General features: G+C 37.6%; 1 protein-coding gene across 20 annotated transcripts in view; it reads right to left on the minus strand.

Annotated features, from left to right (window-relative positions):
- The window catches only part of EXOC6B (exocyst complex component 6B), a 712,770-nt gene that overhangs the window by 606,172 nt on the left and 83,177 nt on the right, over nucleotides 1–23,421 (minus strand). The window contains exons 2-3 of one of the 20 annotated variants that reach the window (XM_064268716.1): nucleotides 16,293–16,361; nucleotides 14,316–14,497 (exon numbers count right to left, since the gene is read on the minus strand). The exons of 18 other annotated variants lie outside the window; for them this stretch is intronic. The gene's annotated coding sequence lies outside the window, so the exon portion shown is untranslated. The remainder of the gene's footprint in view (nucleotides 1–14,315; nucleotides 14,498–16,292; nucleotides 16,362–23,421) is intronic. One more of the 20 variants, XM_023552760.2, reaches the window with a different exon arrangement.

A 23,421-nucleotide genomic window follows, 5' to 3' on the forward strand; every position in this document is an offset into this window, starting at 1 on the left:
AACCTTTCAGAATCTTTATTTGTTGATGTGGCACTTTTCAAAATAAGAAACAGCTACAAATGTCCATTAATAATCAGATCATGGAATGTATGAAGCATGAATGTAGGGAAATTAGAAGTCATCAAAAAAGAAATGGAACTCATAAAGATCATTAGTGAGCCAAAATGGACTCGTATTGACCATTTTGAATCAGACAATCATATCATGTACTATGCCGGGAATGACAAATTGAAGAGGAATGGCATTGCATTCATCGCCAAAAAGAACATTTCAAGTCTATCCTGAAGCACAATGCTGTCAGTAATAGCATAATATCCATGCACCTACAAGGAAGACCAGTTAATACAGCTATTATTCAAATTTACACATCAACCACTAGTGTCAAAGAAGAGGAAAATGAAGATCTTTACCAACCTCTACAGTCTGAAATTGATCAAACACGCAATCAAGATGCACTGACAATCACTGGTGATTCAAATGAGAAAGTTAGAAACAAAGAACGATCGGTGGTTGGCAAATATGGCCTTGGTGATAGAAACAACACCGGAAATCACATAATAGAATTCCGTAAGGCCAACGGCTTACTCATTGCAAATATCTTTTTCCAACAACATAAATGGCAACTATACAACGTGGACCTCACTGGATGGAAAACACAGGAATCAAATAGACTACATCTGTGGAAAGAGACGATGGAAAAGTTCAATATCACCAGTCAGAACGAGGCCAGGGGCCAGCTGCAGAACAGACCATCAGTTGCTCATATGCAAGTTCCCACTGAAGTCGAAGAAAATTAAAAACAAGCCCATGAGAGCCAAAGTACAACCTTGTGTAAATCCCACTTGAATTTAGAGACCATCTCAAGAACAGATTTGACGCACTGAAACACTAATGACCAAACAGCAAACGAGTTGTGGGATGATATCAAGGACTTCATTCATGAAGAATACAAAAGGTCATTAAGAAGACAGGAAAGAAAGAAAAGACCAAAATGGATGTCAGAAGACACTCTGAAACTTGCTCTTGAACATAGAGCTGCTAAAGTAAATGCAAGAAATGAAGCAAAAGAGCTGAAGAGAAGATTTCAAAGGTCAGTTCAAGAAGATAAAGTATTATAATGAATGTGCAAAGGCCTGACGTCAGAAACCAGAAGAGAAGAACATACTCAGCACTTCAAACTGAAAGAACTGAAGAAAAAATTAAAGCCTCGAGTTGCAATTTTGAAGGATTCTATGGGCAAAATAGCCCATGACTAGGGCACTTAAAGAACACATAACACAAGGAAATTAAAATTCTCAAAATGAAAGACAGACCTATGAGTTTAACAAAAGTAATCCTCAACAGAACAGCACTCCTCTCTGTTCAATTATATTTATCAACTTTTAGAACTGGCTGCCTATTTATTCTTTCTCTTCATAGCTCAACTACAGTAACCACGTAGAACTTTGCTCCAAAGGAGCTAATGATACAAACACATGGAGCTCATCCAGTGTGTCGAGTCTTTAGCACCACTCAAATATTTGATGTGTCCTTTATCAGCTCATTCTTCCTTTACCTACAGCACCTATTCCAGACTGTCACTATTCTCTTTAAGATCCCAACTTCAATCCTGCAACTTGCTTTCACAACAAATGACTTCGCCACCTACTTCATAGAGGAAAATTAGGGTGCTAGGCAGGAATCTTAACTTTATGCACTCCAATATGCAAGTTGCCTATATCTACATCCTTATACTTTTTCCTTCCTAACTCAATAAAGTATATCACCCAGTTTAAGGATTACTATGCTCTAAAAATCTCATTTCTCCTCCACTACGGAAATGTTGCTTCGCTGAAGCTTTTGTTTGTTTGTTTCTGTACTTTCAAATGCTCTGTCTCTGTTGACTTCATTCTCTTAATACATCCCTCTCTTAAGAAAATAATATGCCCCACTATTTTAAAAAAAAAAAAAAAAGAAGGCACTAAATTAAAATCTTTGCTCTGATAGATTTCCTTCTGGCAATACCTGTCTGTCCCTGTCTCTCTCTCTCTCTCCTTGCCTCCCTCTCTCCTTTCACAGTTAAGAGTCTTAGAAGAGCACTGTATACGCAATTCCTCGTGAACCCAGTGCAACCTATTTCATACCTGTATGACCCCAATGAGCCTGTTCTTGCTAAAGGTCGATAAAAGCCTAATTGTCAAATCAAATATTCACTTTTCACTTCATCATTTACTCTTTTTTTTTTTTTTTTTTTTGGTATGTGCTATTGCTAACGGTTCCCTCTTTCTTGAATATCTACTCCCAGGGCTTCCATTACATGCCTTCTTGGTTCTCCTCGTTAGCAATCTCCTCAGTCTCTGGCCCTCAAAACCTGCTCGGCCTTCATCTCTTCTCACTCTTTATCTACTCCCTAGGAGATTTCATCCATACCTCAGCTTTCACAATCCATTTAATTCTCAAATCAATAACATCAAGGCATATCTCTATAAAGTCCTACAAACCCCAATATCCACCACCTAAACCACTAAACTTTATCATACCATTCTTCCTCAAAGACATTTCAAACTCTACATGCCAAAAATTGAGTTTATCAGCTCTCTCCCCAAACCTATTCTTCCCTTCTCAATTAAAGATATCACCAACCACCCAATTATATAAATGAGAAATATGAATGTTAACCCTGACTACTCACTCCACCTCACCTTCTTCTTACAACTAATCAATCACCAAGACCTACCAATTCTATTTCCATAATATTTCTTCTATGCATCTCTTCCTCCATATCTTCCCCTGCTTCTTCCTTGGCTCATGCCATCATTATCTCTTCTTAACAACTATATTCACGCCCTGCCTGTTATCTTCCTAACAATCTATCTTCAATACTTCTTTCACAGTAATCTTTTTAAATGAGACCTTGATCATGAAACTGAGACACGCGTGCGCGTGCACACACACATACCTTAAGGATTAAGTCCTGCCTCAGGACCAAGTACAAAGTCCCTAGCATAACAGATAAGACTCCCCCACATTCACTCTACAAGTCTAATTGAAGTCCCATGAGTGTATCATGCTCTTCTCTCTGCCTGAAATCTCCTTAATGTCACTTTATCTGGCAAATTCCTACTCATTCTTCAAGATGCAGCTCAACACTTAACCCTTCTATAAAACCTCCCTCCTTAGTGTACTATAATCTGATATAGAATCTCCCCTCCTTACCAAAAAGGTAGAACTAAATAAACTGTTCATAAAACCAAAGAGATTATGAGTAGTTTAAGTGTGCACTCTCTGGAGGCATTTACACCAAACAGAATTGTGACTCCATTCTTCGAAGATTCAAAATGGTTACTTTTCTCCTACTTACTGATATGCTAGTATTAGGTATCTTTTCCCAAGAGGGGTCAATGTTGTCTATAATAAAATCTGTTATAACATGTAATAGTCTAGTATTTTAAGCAGTATATTTAAAAGCCTATTTTTTTTAAGTGAAGAAACAAAATCTGTTGAAGTACCAAATTTCATCCTTGATAAGCAATGATAGTATAGGATAAAGATACAGGATAAGTGGCATTCCTTAATAATCACCTGGTCCTCACTTCGACAACATACAAATTTGAATGGGCCTTGAACATATAAGTGGTTTGAAGTAAATTTCAAAAGTAGTAGTATCATGTTTTCCTTTAAAGTTCTTGAACGAACACTTAATATTAACCTGAAGTTACATTAAGATAATAAACCCAGTGCCTCATAGACCTAAAAAAAATGAATGGGCACCACCACTAATGACATTAACTGGTAGAAAGCAGAACTGGTATCTTTTGCTTTGAAATGTTTACTTGTTCATATCTTTGAAAGCGTACTACACTGAACACTCTATACTGCAATGATTTATTTATATGCCTATCCCCCTTACAGAACCATGAATTCCTTGAGGGTTTACACCTGGAACAATACCTGTATCCACAAAGGAGGCATTATGATGTAACAAAGGGCCTAAAGCAATGCTCAAAAATATTTCAACATTTAAACTGCCCCCAAAGACAACCACTAGAGTTGATAATAAACATTCTTACTGAAAAGTAAATTCAAGTTTTAGTACTGCTTTGTACTTCAGCAAAAATACTAAACAGAAAAAGAAAAAAAATCAGAGGAAGAAAAGAAGGAACTTGCAAGGTTCAAGGAAATCTACTGTAGGAGGAGAGTAGTGTCTGGGAATAATTTGGTGATTTCCCTAGTTCTCCTCTAACCCTCTCTGGAAGCTAGGAGAAGGAAGATGATTAAACTGCAACAAGACCTGCCTCTGAAGGGATCTGGTGTTTCTGGCCCTTGTTGCCAGTGGAAGGGGGAGGGTGACGGCAATTCCTAAGGGCTTTTAGGAAAAAAAAAATTGCTTCCAGGTGGAAATTCTTTATGTTACTGTGCAGCCTTGAGCCATTTTTTGCCTTCCTTCTTAACTATTGATTAAACCATAGACAATCAGGCCGCAACAATGGAAAGTCGGATAGCTACCAAAAATCATAGTTATATACTCCAAACTACAGGTTAACTCTCAAAGGAGAAAAGAACTTTGTTGGCAAAGTCTGTTTATTTTTATCATTATTTTAAGAAGATACGGTTGTGGAGTCTGTTAAAGATGTATTTGGTAGAACACAAAAGTACCCAAGAAACCTGTACCATAATGATAAACATCACTACATACCATACCATGACTGTAAGGTACAGTCATGGAGAGCTGAACGAACGGCAATGTTAAATATCCTGTTATTTAGCAATGTTTTATTACTTTATTTTGATCTGAATTCAGTGGCCTATTAAATGGTTATCACAGGAATATGTAAAGAAATCCCACCAGAAATCATGTGAGAGCACTAAGTCCATTTATACCTGCTCGTAATTCTGTAAACAGTTCTGAGGTATGTGTCTGAGTTTGCAATGATGGCTCAAAAACATAATGGAAGAAAAGTTACTTACAACATCAACCCTTAAGAAATGCATAGAAAAAGTAGAGGACAATCATTTGACACCCAGCAACCTAGGAAACGTTACTATGCCAATATCATCCAGAACATTAAAATTTAAAGCCAATTCAAAATTATAACAGTAAAAGCAGGTATTTTTAAAATATGTATCAAGGTCTGTGTTAGGCATTTTGCATACGTTAACTCATTTAGACCTCAAAAATAATCCTACAGGAGTACAAAACTATCATTTGACAGACGAAGGAACGTTTTTGACACTGTCAATATACAGAAGCATTTATCTTTCCCAGGTTGCCACAATTATATCAAGGATATTAAAATAAAAGACAAATATGGGAGAAGGCGGTGGGAGAGAGAAACAGAAGAGAAGTGGGAGGAAGAAGAGATCAAAAAAAAAACAGGATGAGGCATGGCCAAGATGGCGGAGTAGTCAACCGCCTCCAATGGTCCCCCTTACAACCAAGACCAAAAAAAAACAGTTGAATTGATTGTATATATGACAAGCAATGAGCCCTGAATATCAAAGGTAAAGGTAAAGTTAAGAAATCAGACTGAGCAGAAGGGGGAGGGAGAGGTGGTTCAGAAGCAGCAAGGAGTTGCTGGAACCGACTTGGCGGGAACCGGCGCCCTGCAGGCCCGATCCCCTGGCACAACCGTGGCGGGGCTGGTGGTAGCATTAGAAATGCATTTTCCACAGCAGGTGAGAGCGAGCAGCACCGGATCAACTCACACCTCCAGAAGCAGCGAAGAACTGCGCTCTCAGCAAAAGATAAGTACTTGCATCTAATTTACCGCATGGATCAAAAAGTACCCCTTGTGAAAGAACTCTCTGCCATTTATCTGATCCCTCCTTCCTCTGCTCCAGCCCCCGGGCCAGGTTCAGTGGAGGTCACAATCCCTGGGCCTGGGACAGGTCCTACTGCGCACCTTAAGCCATTCTTCTGGCCTTGGAGAAGGAACAAATTAACAAATGGAGAAAAAATAATCTGCCAGCTCCCCTAAGCTGGCAACTCAGGGCAGAAGCATCTCCTTTGTCTCAGCCTAGGCACAAGTGGTCCACAAACTCTGAATGCTTTTCACCCCTGTATGGACAGCTGTAGGCCCATTTCAGCAGCTTAGGCCCTCCTTGGAATAGGGTAATGGTCTATGTGCCTGAGGTCTGACTTCAACTGTTTAAGCTGTGTGGTGGAGAAGTGGGTTTTTCACTATCTGACACCGCTCTTCCTATTAAGCACGGTCCTCACCTTTCCACGCTGGGAGCCTGAGGACTGGTGCCTCCACACATGCCACCTACCCACCCACAACAGGGGTCCAAGGATAAGAGGTGCCTCCCACTCCTTATAGCCAAAAGAACTGGGTAGCCATGGTGTGGCTGCAGAGCCCAACCACCTATGGGCTCTAGGGAACAGGGATGCGCTTTCCTCACAGTCACTCGGGGAACTGTTGTCAGCCCCCTGCCTTGCTCAGAGCATGACTCCCTGCTGCAGCTACATGCCTGCACCTACACCAATCACCCCTGCTCCTCTAAGACTGCAGGTGAGAGCCTGTACCATACACTTAGTAACCAACTACCTGGTTACCTAAGCTGAATCCATACAAGAAAAGGGAATGGAATCCTGGGCTTATATACCTGGTAACAGCTCTAGCCATCCGGTGACACGATGTAAGAGCTTCAAAGGCACCAATAATCAAACCAGATAACTCAAGCAGCCTATTTGGGCATAACAAAACAAAACAAAGCAAGATACTAGGACACAGTAAGCAAACATAAATTAATACAATAACTGATAGATGGCTTGGAGACAAAAGTCAATATCAAATCACATAAAGAACTAGACCATGATTGCTTCAACAAGCTCCAAAACAAAGAATCAAGGAATCTTCTGGATGAAGGTATATTACTGGAATTATCAGCGATAGAACACAAAAAGATTAATACATAGAACTCTTCAAGAGATCAGGAAGATCAGGCAAAATGCAGAACAAGCCAAGAAACACACAACTAAAGGAGTCGAGGAAATTAAGAAGGTCATTCAAGACCATAATGACAAACTGAATAGGCGGCAAGAATCCACGGAGAAACAGAGAACAGAAATTCATAATATTAACAATGAAACTTCAGAATTAGACAACTCAATAGAAAGTCAGAGGAGCAGAACTGAGGATATGGAAGTCAGAAATAGTAGAATGGAAGCTAAAACACTTGGCACAAATATATTCAAATAAAAGAGTTGAAAAAAATGAAGAAATCCTAAGAATCATGTGGGACTCTATCAAGAGAAATAACCTACGAGTGATTGGAGTACAAGAACGGGGAAGAATAACCGAAAATATAGAAAGAATTGTTGAAGAATTGTTGGCAGAAAACTTCCCTGATATCGTAAAAGATGAGAAGATATCTATACAAGATGCTCATCAAATCCTACACGAGGCAGATCCCAAAAGAAAGTCACCAAGGCGTATTATAATCAAACTTGCCAAAACCAAAGATAAAGAGAGAATTTTAAGAGCAGCTAGGGATAAACAAAAAGCCACCTACAAAGAAGAGTCAATAAGAACAAGCTCAGACTACTCTGCAGAAACCATGCAGGAAAGAAGGCAATGGGATGACATATATAAAAGCCTTGAAGGAAAAAAAAATTGCCAACCAAGAATCATGTATCCAGCAAAACTGTCTCTCAGATATGAAGGCAAAATTGGGACATTTCTAGATTAAGAGAAACTTTGGAATTTGCAAAAAAAAAAAAACAAGAAATTCTAAAGGGAGTCCTCTGGTTACAAAATCGATTAACATCAGATATCAACCCAAAACTATAACACAGGACAAAGCAATCAGATATCAACCGAGATAGGGAAATCACAAATATAAATCAAGATAAAAACACTCAAAACAGGGAAACAGAGATCTCATTATATAAAAGATAACAACATTAAATCAATAAAGAGGGACTAAGAAATACAGTCATAGGTGTTTCATATGGAGAGGAAGTCAACGTGATATAAAGAGATAAAAGTTTGGTTTAAACTTAGAAAAACAGGGGTAAATATTAAGGTAACCATAAAGGAGACTGACAAACCTACACATCAAAATAAACTACAAGAAAAACATAAAGACTCAGTAAAAACAAAATCAACAACAATGAAAAACAGGAAAATACAATATATAAAGAAAAACTACTCAGCACAGAAAATTAAGTGGAAACAAGAAACCGTCAACAACACACAAAAAAAGATATCAAAATGACAGCACTAAACTAATACCTATCCAAAATTATGCTGAATGTAAAAAGACTAAATGCACCAATAAAGAGACAGAGAGTGGCAGAATGCCCTGTAAGAGACACAACCACAGACTTAAAGACACAAACAAAATAAAACTCATAGGATGGAAAAAATATATCAAGGAAACAACAATCAAAAAGAGCAAGAGTGGCAATACTAATTTCAGACAAAATAAACTTTAAAGTTAAATCCACCACAAAGGATAAAGAAGGACACTATGTAATGATTAAAGGGTCAATATACCAGTAGGATAAAACCATAATAAATATTTACATACGAGATACATAAAACAAACTCTAACAGCACTGAAAAGTGAGATAGACAGCTCCACAATAATAGTGGAAGACTTCAACACACCACTTTCAGTGAAGGACAGAACATCCTGAAAAAAAACCTGAATGAAGACACTAAATGCCACAATCAACCAATCTGACATCACAGACATATACAGAACATTCCACCCAACAGCAGACAAGTATACCACCTTGTCCAACACACATGGAACATTCTCCAGAATAGACCACATATTAGGTCATAAAGCACAGCTTAAGAGAATCCAAAACATCAGTACATTACAAAGCATCTTCTCTGACCATAAAGTGATAAAAGCAGAAATCAATAACAGAAAAAGCACTTTGCTCAGAAACTACTGGGTTATAGAAGAAATTAAGGACAGAATAAAGAAAGCCATAGAATTCAATGGGAATGAAAACACTTCCTATCAGAACCTTTGGGACACAGCTGAAGCAGTGCTCAGAGGTAAATTTATAGGAAACAGGCACATATCCAAGAAGAAGAAAGGGCCAAAATCAAAGAATTAACCCTACAACTTGAAAAAATAGAAAGAGAGCAACAAGAGAAACAGAAGAAAGCAAATAATAAAAATTAGAGCAGAATTAAATGAAATAGAGAACAGGGAAACAACTGAAATAATTAACAAGACCAAAACCTGGTTCTTTGAAAAGATTAACAAAATCGATAAGCCACTGGCCAAACAGACAAAAGAAAAACAGGAGAGGAGGCAAATAACCCAGATAAGAAATGAGACAGGTGATATCACAACAGACCCAACTGAAATTAAAAGAATCGTATCAGATTACCATGAAAAATTATACTCTAACAAATTTGAAAACCTGGAGGAAATGCAGAAATTTCTGGAAACACACTACCTACCTAAACACAAACAGAGGTAGAACAACTAAATAAACCCATAACAAAACAAGAGACTGAAAAGGTAATATAAAAGCTTCCAACAACAACAAAAAAAAAAAGCCCTGGCCCTGATGGCTTCACTAGAGAATTCTACCAAACTTTCAGAGAAGAGTTACCACCACTACTACTAATGGAATCAGAGCATAGAAAAGGATGGAATACTCTCAAACTCATTCTATGAAGCCAGCATATCCTTGATACCAAAACCAGGTAAAGACACTACAAAAAAGAAAATTACAGACCTATACCCCTCATGAACTTAGACACAAAATTCCTCAACAAAATCCAAGCCAATATAATCCAACAACATATCAAAAAAAATAATTCACCGTGACCAAGAGATTCATACCAGGTATGCAGGGATGGTTTAACATAAGAAAAACACTCAATATAATACATCATAAAAATAAAAGAACCACATGATCTTATCAACTGATACAGAAAAGGCATTTGACAAAGTCCAACACCCATTCATGATAAAAACTCTCAGCAACATAGGAACAGAAGAGAAATTCCTTAACATAATAAAGGGCATTTATACAAAGCCAACAGCCAACATCATCCTAAACAGAAAGAGTCTGAAAGCATTCCCTTTGACAACAGCAACCAGAAAAGGATGCCTTTTATCACCACTCTTATTCAACATTGTGTTGGAGGTCCTAGCCAGAGCAATTAGGCTAGATAAAGAAATAAAGGGCATTCAAATTGCTAAGGAAGATGTCAAAGTATCTCTATTTGCAGATGACATGATCTTATACACAGAAAACCCTAAAGAATCCACAAGAAAACTACTGAAACTAATTGAAGAGTTCAGCAGAGTATCAGGATACAAGATAAACATACAAAAATCAGTTGGATTCCTCTAGATCAACAAAGCTAACGTTGAAGAGGAAATCACCAAATCAATACCATTTACAATACCCTCAAGAAGATAAAATACTTAGGAATAAATCTAACCAGAGACGTAAAAGACCTATACAAAGAAAACGACAAGACACTACTACAAGAAACTAAAAGAGACCTACGTAAGTGGAAAAACATACCTTTCTCATAGACAGGAAGACTTAACATTGTGAAAATGTCTATTCTACCCAAAGCGATCTACAGATACAATGCAATTCCAATCCAAATTCTAATAACATTTTTTAATGAGATGGAGAAACAAATCACCAACTTCATAGGGAAGGGAGAGAGGCCTCAGATAAGTAAAGCATTACTGAAACAGAAGAATAAAGTGGGAGGCTTCACATTACCCGATTTTATAACCTATTATACCGCCATGGTAGTCAAAACAGCCTGGTACTGGTAAAAAACAGATACCAATGGAACAGAATTGAGAATCCAGATATAAATCCATTCACATATGAGCAGCTGATATTTGACAAAGGCCCAAAGTCTGTTAAATGGGCAAAGACAGTCTCTTTAACAAATGGTGCTGGCATAACTGGATATCCATCTGCAAGACAATGAAACAAGACCCATACCTCAAGATGGATCAAAGACCTAAATATAAAATCTAAAATGATAAAGATCATGGAAGAAAAAATAGGGAGCTAGGAGCCCTAACACATGACATAAACAGTATACAAAACATTACTAACAGTGTACAAACACCAGAAGAGAAACTACATAATTCCTAAAAATCAAACACTTAGGCTCATCCAAAGACTTCACCAAAAGAGTAAAAAGACCACCTACAGACTGAGAAAAAGTTTCTGGCTATGACAAATCCAATCAGTGCCTGATCTCTGAAATCAACACGATACTGCAAAAACTCAACAACAAAAAGACAAACAACCCATTTAAAAAATGGGCAAAGGATATGAACAGGCACTTCACCAAAGAAGACATTCAGGCGGCTAACAGAGACACAAGGAAATGCTCAGGATCATTAGCCATTAGGGAAATACAAATCAAAACTACAATGAGATACCATCTCACCCCAACAAGGACAGCATTAATCCAAAAAACACAAAAAATTGATGTTGGAGTGGTTGTGGAGAGACTGGAACACTTATACACTGATGAAGGGAATGTAAAATGGTACAATCACTTTGGAAATCAATTTGGTGCTCTAAAAAGCTAGAAATAGAACTACCATATGATCCAGCAATCCCACTCTTTGGGATATAACCTAGAGAAATAAGAGCCCTCACACAAACAGATATATGCACACCCATGTTCACCACAGCACTGTCTACAATTGCAAAAAGATGGAAGCAACCAAGGTGCCCATCAACTGACAAATGGATAAATTAAGGTATATTCACATAATGGAATTCTACATAATGATTAAGAAAAACGATGAATTCATGAAGCATCTCATAACATGGAGGAATCTGGAAGGCATTATGCTGAGTGAAATTAGTCAGCTGCAAATGGACAGATGTTGTATGAGAACACTATTATAAGAACTCAAGAATAGTTTAAACACAGAAGAAAATATTCTTTGATGGTTACGAGGGTGAGCAGGGAGGGAGAGGGATATTCACTAAATAAAAAAAAAAATAGTAGACAAAAAATATTGTAGGTGAAAGGAAAGACAACACACAATACAGGGAAGGTCAACACAACTAGACTAAACCAACAGCTAAGAAGTTTCCTGAATATAAGCAAATGCTTCAAAAGCCAGAGTAGCAGGGACAGGGGTCTGGGACCATGGTTTCAGGAGACATCATGGTCAACTGGCATAACAAAATGTATTAAGAAAACATCCTGCATCCCACTTTGGTGAGTGGTGTCTGAGGTCTTAAACGCTGGCAAGAGGCCATCTAAGATGCATCAATTGGTCTCAACCCACCTAGAGCAAAGGAGAATGAAGAACACTAAAGACACAAGGTAAATATGAGCCCAAGAGACAGAAAGGGCCACATAAACCAGAGACTACATCAGCCTGAGACTGGAAGAACTAGATGGTACCCGGCTACCATCGGTGACTGCCCTGACAGGGAACACAACAGAGAATTCCTAATGGAGCAGGACAACAGTGGGATGCAGACCTCAAATTCTCGTAAAAAGACGACATAATGGTCTGACTGAGACTAGAGGGACCTCGGAGGTCATGGTCCCCCGGCCCTGTTAGCCCAAGACTGGAACCATTCTCAAAGCCAACTCTTCAGACAGGGATTAGACTGGACTATAAGACAGAAAATGATACTGATGAGGAGTGAGCTTCTTAGCTCAAGTAGACACATGAGACTATGTGGGCAGCTCCTGTCTGGAGGCAAGATGAGAAGGCAGAGGGGGACAGGAGCTGGTTGAATGGACATGGGGAATACAGGGTGGAGAGGAGGAAGGAGTATGCTGTTACATTACGGGGAGAGCAGCTAGGGTTACATAGCAAGGTGTATATAAGTTTTTGTATGACAGACTGGTTTGAACTGTAAACTTTCACTTAAAACACAATAAATAAAGAAAAAAAGATATAAAACCATATACACATCCAGTATGAAGGTAAATATGCCCAAATATCTTAATCCACATCTCTAGGGGAAAAAATGAAGAATAGAGAGAAAAACACCAAAATAATACAAGTGGCAATGTTCAGATAGTGCAATTGTACTTTTTCTTTATATTATCCTATAACTTTATATTTTATTTAAATAAACATGTATTGCTTTTATAATTGAAAAAAGGAATGTACTTGAGAGTCTATAATAGAAAAGGAATGTATTTAAGTGTCTGTAACAGTACCTGGTTCATAACAGGTGCGCAATAAAATATTTAACTGAAGTAAAATCAAATAAGAACAAATACGCCTGGGTAACTTGAGATCTAATTTTTAATAATAATCCAAAAGTCAAATAAATGTAAAAAATAAAATAAAATGAAAATTTCTTAGAACCTATCCCCCCAAAACCCAAGAAACAATCACCACTGTTCGGAACTTAATAACTCAGTATCTTTTCTATATTGTAACCTCTCTTGTTATTGATCATACTCCTAAAATGCATTTAAAACATACATGTGATTGGTACCCTGAAATTTTTTATTTGAAAACTGATGTCCCCGTTTCGTAGATCCTTTCCATTGTAGCTATGAAGCTCAACCTTGGCAGTTAGAATCCACCAGCAGCTCCTTGGAAACCCTATGGGGCAGCTCTACTCCGTCCTGTAGAGTCGCTATGAGTCAGAATCGACTCGAAGGCAACAGGTTTGGGTTTTTGGTTTGGTTATTATTCCTCAGTTGGGAAGGGGAGAGGGGCAGAGCCTCAATGGCTATTATGATGAAACCTCTGATCTATTACTAAGAAACCTGATTAAGAACTGGAGGAATAGGCCACTTTCTGTTGTTTCCTATTCTACTTTAGTGATACACAAAGAGCTCTCTACCAAAAACATAAAGCATAAAACAACATAAACATTCACATTTTTGACAAAAATAAATCAGGACTGTCCCTTCACATCACGGATGCCATGTTGCCATTAAGAATCAATATTACATTGTTTTGTTTTTTTGTTTTTAATTGAAGCATTTGTTAAAGGGCAGTATACACTAATCGATTTTAACCATCTGTCTTTAACATAAAAATGTGTTTTGTTTTGTTGAGCCTCAAAGACGATCTAGCCCAAACTCACAGATTATTTGAATTCTTTATAGATCTCTCTATCAAATACTTGTCCAGCTTCTGCTTAAACATCCCAAGTAACAGGAAGTTTACTACAAGGCAACCAATCCCTTTGCAACACCTGTTGCAAAGTTCTCATGGAGAACTAAAATTCACCTTCCTATAATTTTCGCCATTTGTCTTATTTTTACTCTCAAAGGACAACAGAGAACAAATCCTTGATCCTTCCCTTCTCCAGGCTAAACACCCTCAAGTTATTCAGCTATTTCACATAAAAACAGCCTTTTCAAGTTTTTAACCTTTCGACATGTCCCAGTAGTCAAGATTCTTCTTAAAGTACAACAAAATGGGCAGTATGGTACAGTGGTCAAGAACACAGGCTTCAAAGTCAGAATTCCTGAATTCATGTCTTGGTTCTGCCACTTAGTAGTTGTGTGACTTGAGAAAGTTATTAAGCTTCATTATATTTCAGTTTTCACATCTGTAAAATGCAAACAATAACAGCAATCACTTTATATACTTGTTGTGAGAAAATTAAATATGATAATATAAGTAAAGCATTCAGAACAGTGCCTGGCACACAGAAAGTATGCTATAAATATTAGCAATTTAAAAGGCAAGCAAGGCCAAGTAGGAGAAGAAGGCCCATTTCTTTTCATCCGATTAGTTAGCTTCTATTAAAGCAGCCTAACGATACCCCTTCAGCAGTTTGGGCAATCGTATCATGCCCCTGGCTCAAATTGAGCCTAGGGTCACATAAAATCTTTTGTTTTTATATGGGGTCTCCATGAGTTGGGACAGACTCAATGGTAACACGCTTTTTTCTTTTTTATGCTAATTAGGTTGGTATTCTGAATCTACAATTTACTACCTATCATAATTATAGTCCATTTTTCCAATCTTTTGAGATCTTTTGAGACAGTAATTTTGTCATTGTTCCCTTTGTTAGTAGGGGCACAAAGATTTTTACAACTGAAAACTACTACGGGGAAGGGCAGCAGCCCAAGCAACTCTAGGTTTGAGGAAAGGAGAGCCTTGGAAAACACCAACATATAAAATGGTGAGATTTCTGGTTTCCATTTTTAAAGAAGAAAGAGATACATTTAATCACATAAAATCAAGAAGAGAGCTTTGAAAAGTTAATGTTCAGCCTTAAAAAAAAAAAAAAAAGTCCAGGAAATAGAAATCACCAACCCCACTTCTTTTAACCAACATTCAGCCCCACAAAAGCATCCAACAGGTCCAACTTGGAGAGAACTTGCAATGAGCCAAAGCTTTTAATAGCCCTCCCCTTAGAAGGCACAATGGAGACAATTCCCCAAAACAAAGGAGTTGCGTCAACGAGCTCTCTGTTCTTTCAAGTTGGAAGGACAGTTGATTCACACCATGTGTCAGAGAGAAGCACCAGTTAGAACTAAAAAAAAAAAAAATTTTCTTTTTTAAAGTGAGATAAATTCAGGCCACAGAGCTGTTTACTATTAAACTGTAATAAATCATCTTTACAGCAAATTATAACCAAAATATTTTGTTTATGCTCTGTCATGGCTTGAATTGTGTCCCCCAAACATATCTGTCAATTTGGCTAAGGCATGATTCCCAGAATTGTATGATTGTCTACCATTCTGTCATCTGATGTTATTTCCTTATGTGTTGTAAATCCTATTACTATGATGCAATGAGATGGATTAACATGTATATTGATGAGATCTACTAGATAGTATCTTAAACCAGTCTCTTTTGAGATAGAAAAGACAGAAGTGAGCAGAGAGACAAGGGGACCTCATACCACCAAGAAAGCAGTGCTGGGAGCAGAGCGTGTCCTTTGGACCTGAAGTTCCTGCACTGAGATGCTCCCAGGCCAAGGGAAGACTGATGACAACGACCTTCCTCCAGAGCCAACAGAGAGAGAAACCCTTCCCCTGGAGCTGGTGCCCTGAATTCACACTTCTAGCCTACCAGACTGTGAGAGAATAAACTTTTCTTTGTTAAAGCCGTCTACTTGTAGTATTTCTGTTATAGCAGCACTAGATGACTAAGACATCCTCCCTCTCATATGCTACTCCCCTTGAAGAAAAATTTCAAGACAATTCATAAGTCCAAGATCACATATGCCTCACCAAGAAATCATTTTCAAATGAAGCATCCAGAACCAATGATCTGGGTCATGCTGCCAAAGCACTGCCCTGGCATATCAGAGTCAGTCTTGCTGTACAGCCATTTGTGTTCAACAGTAACATTAATTTAGTGATAGTCACAGTGTTAATTTAAGACCTCACCTTTGCCATTAACTATCTTTACATGGAGTCGTTTTAGTGTCCATTCTATTCAATGATTTTTCTTTTTACCTGGACCATGAAATGAAATACATATTCAGTTACATAAAATGATACTAACTAGGTTTTATTTTTAATATTCTGAAATGTAAAAGTAAAATGTGAAACAACCTTGATCTACATACATTCGTTTGGGAAAATGGTTCTAAAACAATCAAAATAAAATTTAACAGAGTAAGGTACACCAAAACTAAACCGTAAAATAAAGGTTGGTGAAGGACTATTTCAATAATGTAAATTTTTTTATGATAAAGCTTAACATATTAAGAGACATCTTTTCAGAAAGAGTGGGTACCAAGGTTGCACAATCGGTTCAATTTAAAGAATTACAACGGGCAGCTACGGTCAAAACTTGGGTCAAAATTGTCTTCCTTTCAGAAATTGTCTATGATTATAATTTGTTAGGTATCTACCTGAGGTCTAGTGCCTATTTTCATTACTCATTTACTATCTGTAGGTCAATATGGTCTAGGTCATATAATTTATTTGGAGAATCTGGTACCCTGTACCGGTCAACTCAAAAGTTAACAAAGTGATGATCTAATATGGTCCCAATCATCACTGAAGAAACAAAGATTGCTTACCAGTAAATTACGTCTCCAAAGGGTTATATTTAGGTCACCCTCCCAATGCTATGAAATATCTCTACTACACCTATTTCTCCAATCTAGGGAGTAACTTATTTTTTTTAGGGAGTAACTTGATTATTTACTTAATGAGAAAAGTGGAAACATTCTTTTTAACGTTCAAGATGTACCAAGCTAGGATAAATAAACTTCTAAAAGGCAGGAGATAATTGTCTAAGTGACCACAGCAAGTTAAATAGAAACTGTTTTCTCAGAAACTCGAGAATACTGCCTATACTAGGTGGTTTGGATTTTTACCAACATAAGCTCATTTAGTAAGTATTTACTGAGAATCTACTAACAAATAAAAAGACAAGAATGTTTCCCTTCGAGGGAGTTCATACTATAATAAGTAAGAAAAAAAAATAATAATAAGTAAGAAAGGACACAACTAAATCACAAAGTTTATTTTATACCTGGACACGAATTAACATAATTGGGTCCGTATACTTTAAAAGCAAGGTACAAAAAGGAATGGTCAGTGTGGAACTGGATTAGTCAAAAAATGCTTCCTGGAGTTGCTGAAAACCAGTAACATAGAAAAAAAATCTTAAAAGCAAACAGATGAGAAAACACATTACACGCAAAGAAACAAAAAATGACCGCAGACTTCTCATCCAAATTATGTAAGCAAGAAGACAATGGAAAAACATCTTTAGAATGCTGAAGAAAAATTGTAAACTTAGTATTCTATATTCAGCAAATATATCTTTCAAAAACTAAAGAAAAAATGATTTTTGCAGACATACAAAATCTTAGAAAAATTGTCACCAGCAGACCTTCATCACAAGAAAAGTTTAAGGAATTCGTTAGACAAAAAAAAAAAAAAGAAAATTAAATCAGGTCAAAATGTGGGTCTGAACAAAGGAATAAAGACTGTAAGAAATGACACATTTGTGGGTAAATATAAAATAACTTTTGGTTTTTTTTAATTTCCTTAAAAGTGACGGCTTAAAGCAAAACTATTAACAATGAGCTCTGAAATTCATAACATATATGGAAGTAAAATGTATATGTTACCCAAAGGTCAGTGGGGGAAATGTATGTGCAGGTAGTGCCTGACTTATGATGTATTCAAGTTACAACAAACCACACTGAAGATCATCTGTGTTTGGTTTTGTTGTTGTTGTTTTTGTACACCTTATCATTAGTATACATACTATATAGAATGTTACAGCATGTAATTTGCTAATGTTATCATTCTCAGATGTTCACTCGCAAATGTTTATATGTAATGTTTCCCATCTCCAAAGACAAATAAAGGTCAGATTTATAAAGATACTGATAATAAAAGGCAATAATGAAAACTTAAAAAAAAAAAAAAAGTGGTATTCAATTTACATCAGAACCAATTTATGACAGAGTCATCAGAATGGAACCCTGCCGCAGGCTGGGGACTACCTGTTTACTTTTGTAACGGTCTTACATTTTACATGGAGTGTTATCATTTGGAGGTAGACTTTGATAAGTTAAAGATGCACACTGTAAACCCTAGAAAAACTACTAAAGAATAAAACAAAGAGGTATAGCTAATAGCCCAATAGTGGAGTAAAACAGAATCCTAAAAAATATTCAATTGGTTCAATTCAGTTACAGAAAGGAAGAAAAGAGAAAAAAATGGAAAACATAAACAACAAATAGAAAGAGAGCAGATTTAAACCTAGCCATGTAAGTAATTATAATATAAATGGTTTCCTCTTTTCCTTTCTTTTTACTGAGTATGCTTCCATTTCTCATCCATTTATCTTTTCATCTATTGTCGTTCCTTTGTATAGTGCCTTGGTATAGTACTGTTGCTTGTGTTTATCCCGGTTGAGGAACTTTGAGCTTCTTGAATCATCATTCTAATTTTCCAGAAAAAATTACTTTGAACTTTTCTATATATTTCTGTTTTTAATTTTCTAGAGGTATGTCTATATCTTTGGATAATACGATAATATTGCTGTTTTCATTTTATCAGTTTTCAATATTGTCTAAGGAGCCCTGGTGGCACAATAGTCAAGCACTTTAGTTAAGTACTTTGCTGCTAACTGAAAGGACGGTAGCTCAAACCCAGCCAGTAGCTCTGTGGGAAAAAGACCTGGTGATCTGCTCCCATGAAGATTAAAGCCTAAAAAACCTTATGGGGCAGTTCGACTCCATTTTAGGAACGTACACAAAGACCCATTAACCAAAAATTAGGTATACACCACTTGCGGACTGTTCGCGCATCTTCCTATCACAGGACTGAAGATTCTCCCCTTGCTGCTCATGAATATGTATGTCACCCGTATAAAAAGAGCAAATCTGCCCTGGTTCAGAGAGCTGGTGGCCTTAGGTCACAAGTCCCTGCCTGTCTCCCAGTTTACAAACTGTGAATAAACCTTTCTGTTCTTCTAAATCTACATCTGACTGACTTCAATTCTCTAGTCTGCTTAACAAAAACCTATTAGTTGACGGCTTCGTTACTGCATCATACTATCCCATTCCTCTCCTCCATCTCAATATACTTACAGCACTATTTTTAGGTTTTCTAAAGATTATTTTTATGATTTAAATAATATGCTTTTATTTCTCATATCATTAATTGCAGATTATCTTGACTCCCAACTATGCAAAGTATAGCATTAGCTCCTGTTATTTTCTCTTTATCTCTCTTCCTTACCTTCTCCCGATTACTTAAATCAATTTTATCTTGATATGATTCACAATATATCTTTCTGTGCTGTAATCATTATTATCTTTCATGGTTTGCCCATATTTTGTCTTTGATAACCAATGAACATTTGTACTATTTTGACGATATCAATATTCTCCATCTTTAAGCCAGGTTGTATGCTAACTTTACCTTTCCTTTCTTGTTTGAATCCCCCTTTTTCCTGGAAATCTCTCTCCTGAAGCTCTCCTTCATCCTGCTCCAATTTTGAACTGATACCTCTACAAGTCATTTACATAGCTTGTTTGTGATGCTCTTTCTTGGTTGACTTACAGACCTGCTGAGGTAACTAGGAATTAAGGGAACAAAATGCAGAAGAAGGGGGAATCATACAAAGGAATTAGCTAACATTACTCAGTCACAATTTTTCCCCTCAGGGTATCTGCCAAAAAGTTTCCTGTAAAAAGACTGGGCAGAAAATAATGACTAAGAGGTAGAGAAACCAACTTTCGATAATTTTGTAGGGGTGAAGAAATACAAATTAGAGACTTAAGAAGTAAAGATTCTGGAGAGGAAAAATGGGAAGAAAACAAACTTTTCTGTTTTCCCCTCAGAACATTTGCTGAATTTTTAAGCCATGCAAGGCAGGAGACTAAGAAGAAAAGCAAAAAACCTCTGAGAAGCAGAACGGAGTTTTGGGTAGTTTTAAAGTGTGGAGAAAATAAAGATTAGAATTCGTATCCATCTGAGGGAAGAGGCCCTAATCATTACTCCAGGCTCTCTGGAATACGTGAAAGGTGAATTCTAAGGAAGTAATGAACAAAAAGCAGCTGTAACCCACAAAAAACAAACTCATTACCATCAAGTTGATTCTGACTCCTAGTGACCCTACAGGACAGAGTAAAACTGCCCCATAGGTATTCCTAGGCTGTAATCTTTAAAGAGGCAGATCGCTAGGTTTTTTCTCCCACAGAGCTGCTGATGTGTTTGAACCACTGGCCTTTCAGTTACCAGCCAAGCATTTTAACCATTGAGCAACTAGGGCTCCTCTAAAAGCAGCCATACCCACTGCCGTCAGGTCAATTCTAATTCATAGTGACCCTGTAGGACAGAGCAGAACTGCCTACAAGGTTTCTAAGGAATAGCTGGTGGATTCGAACTGTCGGCCTTTTGGTTGGCATCCAAGCTCTTAGCCGCTGCACCACTAAAAGAAAAAAAATTTTTTTTTTTAGTGGTAGGGCTCCAAAAAAAAGCAGCCATAGCCTTGCCAAAGCCCAACCCTGGATTTGTCCAGCTCAGAGATTAGCTAAATTAAGGGTATCATCAACATTCTATTTGTCTAACAAAGAAAAGAATAAATCCTCTCTTATGGAAGATAATGTCACAAATTTTTATCCCCATTCTGTCCAAGTTACCAGGTATGACAAGACAGAAGATCACATGACTGAAAATCAAGATCTACAGATGATCCAGATACTGAATTTGCCTAAGACTTTAATATGGCTATGAATAATACATACCCCCCAAAAAGGAAAAGATGAAGAAAACAGATGGGAAAATGGATAATTCACCAGACACTTGGGAATCTATATATTCTTTTTAATTGAGTGGAAATTTCAGAGCTGAAAAATACAATTTTCAAAATTAAAAACTCCATAAGTGGGTTTATCAGCAACAGAGAACTAGTGAAGGCAGGACCAGGACCCACTGCTGTCGAGTTGATTCCAACTCACAGCGACCCTACGGGACAGAGTAGAATTGCCCTATAGGGTTTCCAAGGAGCAGCTGGTGGATTAGAACTGCCAACCTTTTGGTTAGCAGCCTAGCTCTTCAAATATCCAGACTGACGCATAGAGAAGAAAAAAATGATGGAGAATATAGGAAATATAAAATATATTAGACATAGAAGGCCTAACCCAGCAATTCTCAATTTTTTTGGTCAAAGGATACTTTCATAATTTTAAAAAGTATTATCAGGGAAAAAAAAATCCAGCTGGCAACAGACTTTAACCATAGCATTAAACACAAGAAAAGACACTCAAGGAATAAAATATAAGCCAAGAATCTTAATTTCAACCAAGCTATCCTTGGTTAGCTTGAACATACAATAATTCAAAAAATACTATTCACATGTTGTTGTTGTTGTTGTTGTTGTTGTTGTTGTTGTTGTTGTTGTTGTTGTTAGGTGCCGTCAAGTCTGTTCCAACTCATAGTGACCCTATGCACAACAGAACGAAACCCTGCCCTGTCCTGCGCCATCCTTACAATCGTGGTTATGCTTGAGCTCATTGTTGCAGCCACTGTGTCAATCCACCTCGTTGAGGGTCTTCCTCTTTTCCGCTGACCCCGTAACTCTGCCAAGCATGATGTCCTTTTCCAGGGACTGATTACTCCTGACAACATGTCCAAAGTGTGTAAGACGCAGTCTCACCATCCTTCCTTCTAAGGAGCATTCTGGCTGCACTTCTTCCAAGACAAATTTGTTCGTTCTTTTGGCAGTCCATGGTATATTCAATATTCTTCACCAACACCACAATTCAAAGGCATCAACTCTTCCTCGGTCTTCCTTATTCACTGTCCAGCTTTCACATGCATACAATGTGATTGAAAATACCACGGCTTGGGTCGGCCGCACCTTAGTCTTCAAGGTGACATCTTTGCTCTTCAACACTTTGAAGAGGTCCTTTGCAGCACATTTGCCCAATGCAATGTATCTCTTGATTTCTTGACTGCTGCTTCCATGGCTGTTGATTGCGGATCCACGTAAAATGAAATCCTTGACAACTTCAATCTTTTCTCCGTTTATCATGATGTCGCTCATTGGTCCAGTTGTGAGGATTTTCGTTTTGTTTATGTTTAGGTGTAATCCATACTGAAGGCTGTGGTCTCTGATCTTCGTTAGTAAGTGCTTCAAGTTCTCTTCACTTTCAACAAGCAAGGTTGTGTCATCTGCACAACGCAGGTTGTTAATGAGTCTTCCTCCAATCCTGATGCCCCATTCTTCTTCATATAGTCCAGCTTCTCATATTATTTGCTCAGCATACAGATTAAATAGGTATGGTGAAAGAATACAACCCTGACACACACCTTTCCTGATTTTAAACCATGTCTGTCAGTTTGTCGTACTGTGGGGACTTGTGTGTTGCTGTCAAGCTTGAAGCTATGACACTGGTATTCAGATACCAGCAGAGCCACCCATGGAGGACAGGTTTCAGCTGAGCTTCCAGACTAAGACAGACTAGGAAGAAGGACCCGGCAGTCTACTTCTGAAAAGCATTAGCCAGTGAAAACCTTATGAATAGCAACGGAACATGATCTGATATAGTGCTGGAAGATGAGACCCCAGGTTGGACAGCACTCAAAAGACGACTGGGGAAGAGCTGCCTTCTCAAAGTGGAGTCAACCTTAATCACGTGGATGGAGTAAAGCTTTCAGGACCTTCATTTGCTGATGTGGCACAACTGTTCACATAGATCCTCCTTAAGTAATTACTGCAGGAGGAGCTACACTCCAACTAGATGACAGGGGAAACTTTAGCAAAAAAGGCTGGTGGTGAAAAGCTGAATAAGGATATTTAACTGCAACTCTAAGGCAAAAACTAGGCCGGAATAAGAGAGACAAAAAATGGTATATAAAAGCAGTAGGTTAAAAACCATACAACTAAAAAAAAGGAGAGCAAAGATAGAAAGTAGAGTAAGGCAGCCGATTGCCTCGTATGTGATAGCGGGGAGTCAAAGTCAATCAAGTACAACTCTACAATCCGTCATCTAAAATCTTTGGGCAGGAATGTATCGTAACTCAGAATATTACA

Source organism: Loxodonta africana, chromosome 15 (assembly GCF_030014295.1).
Source record: "Loxodonta africana isolate mLoxAfr1 chromosome 15, mLoxAfr1.hap2, whole genome shotgun sequence".
In the NCBI taxonomy this organism is placed as follows: domain Eukaryota; kingdom Metazoa; phylum Chordata; class Mammalia; order Proboscidea; family Elephantidae; genus Loxodonta; species Loxodonta africana.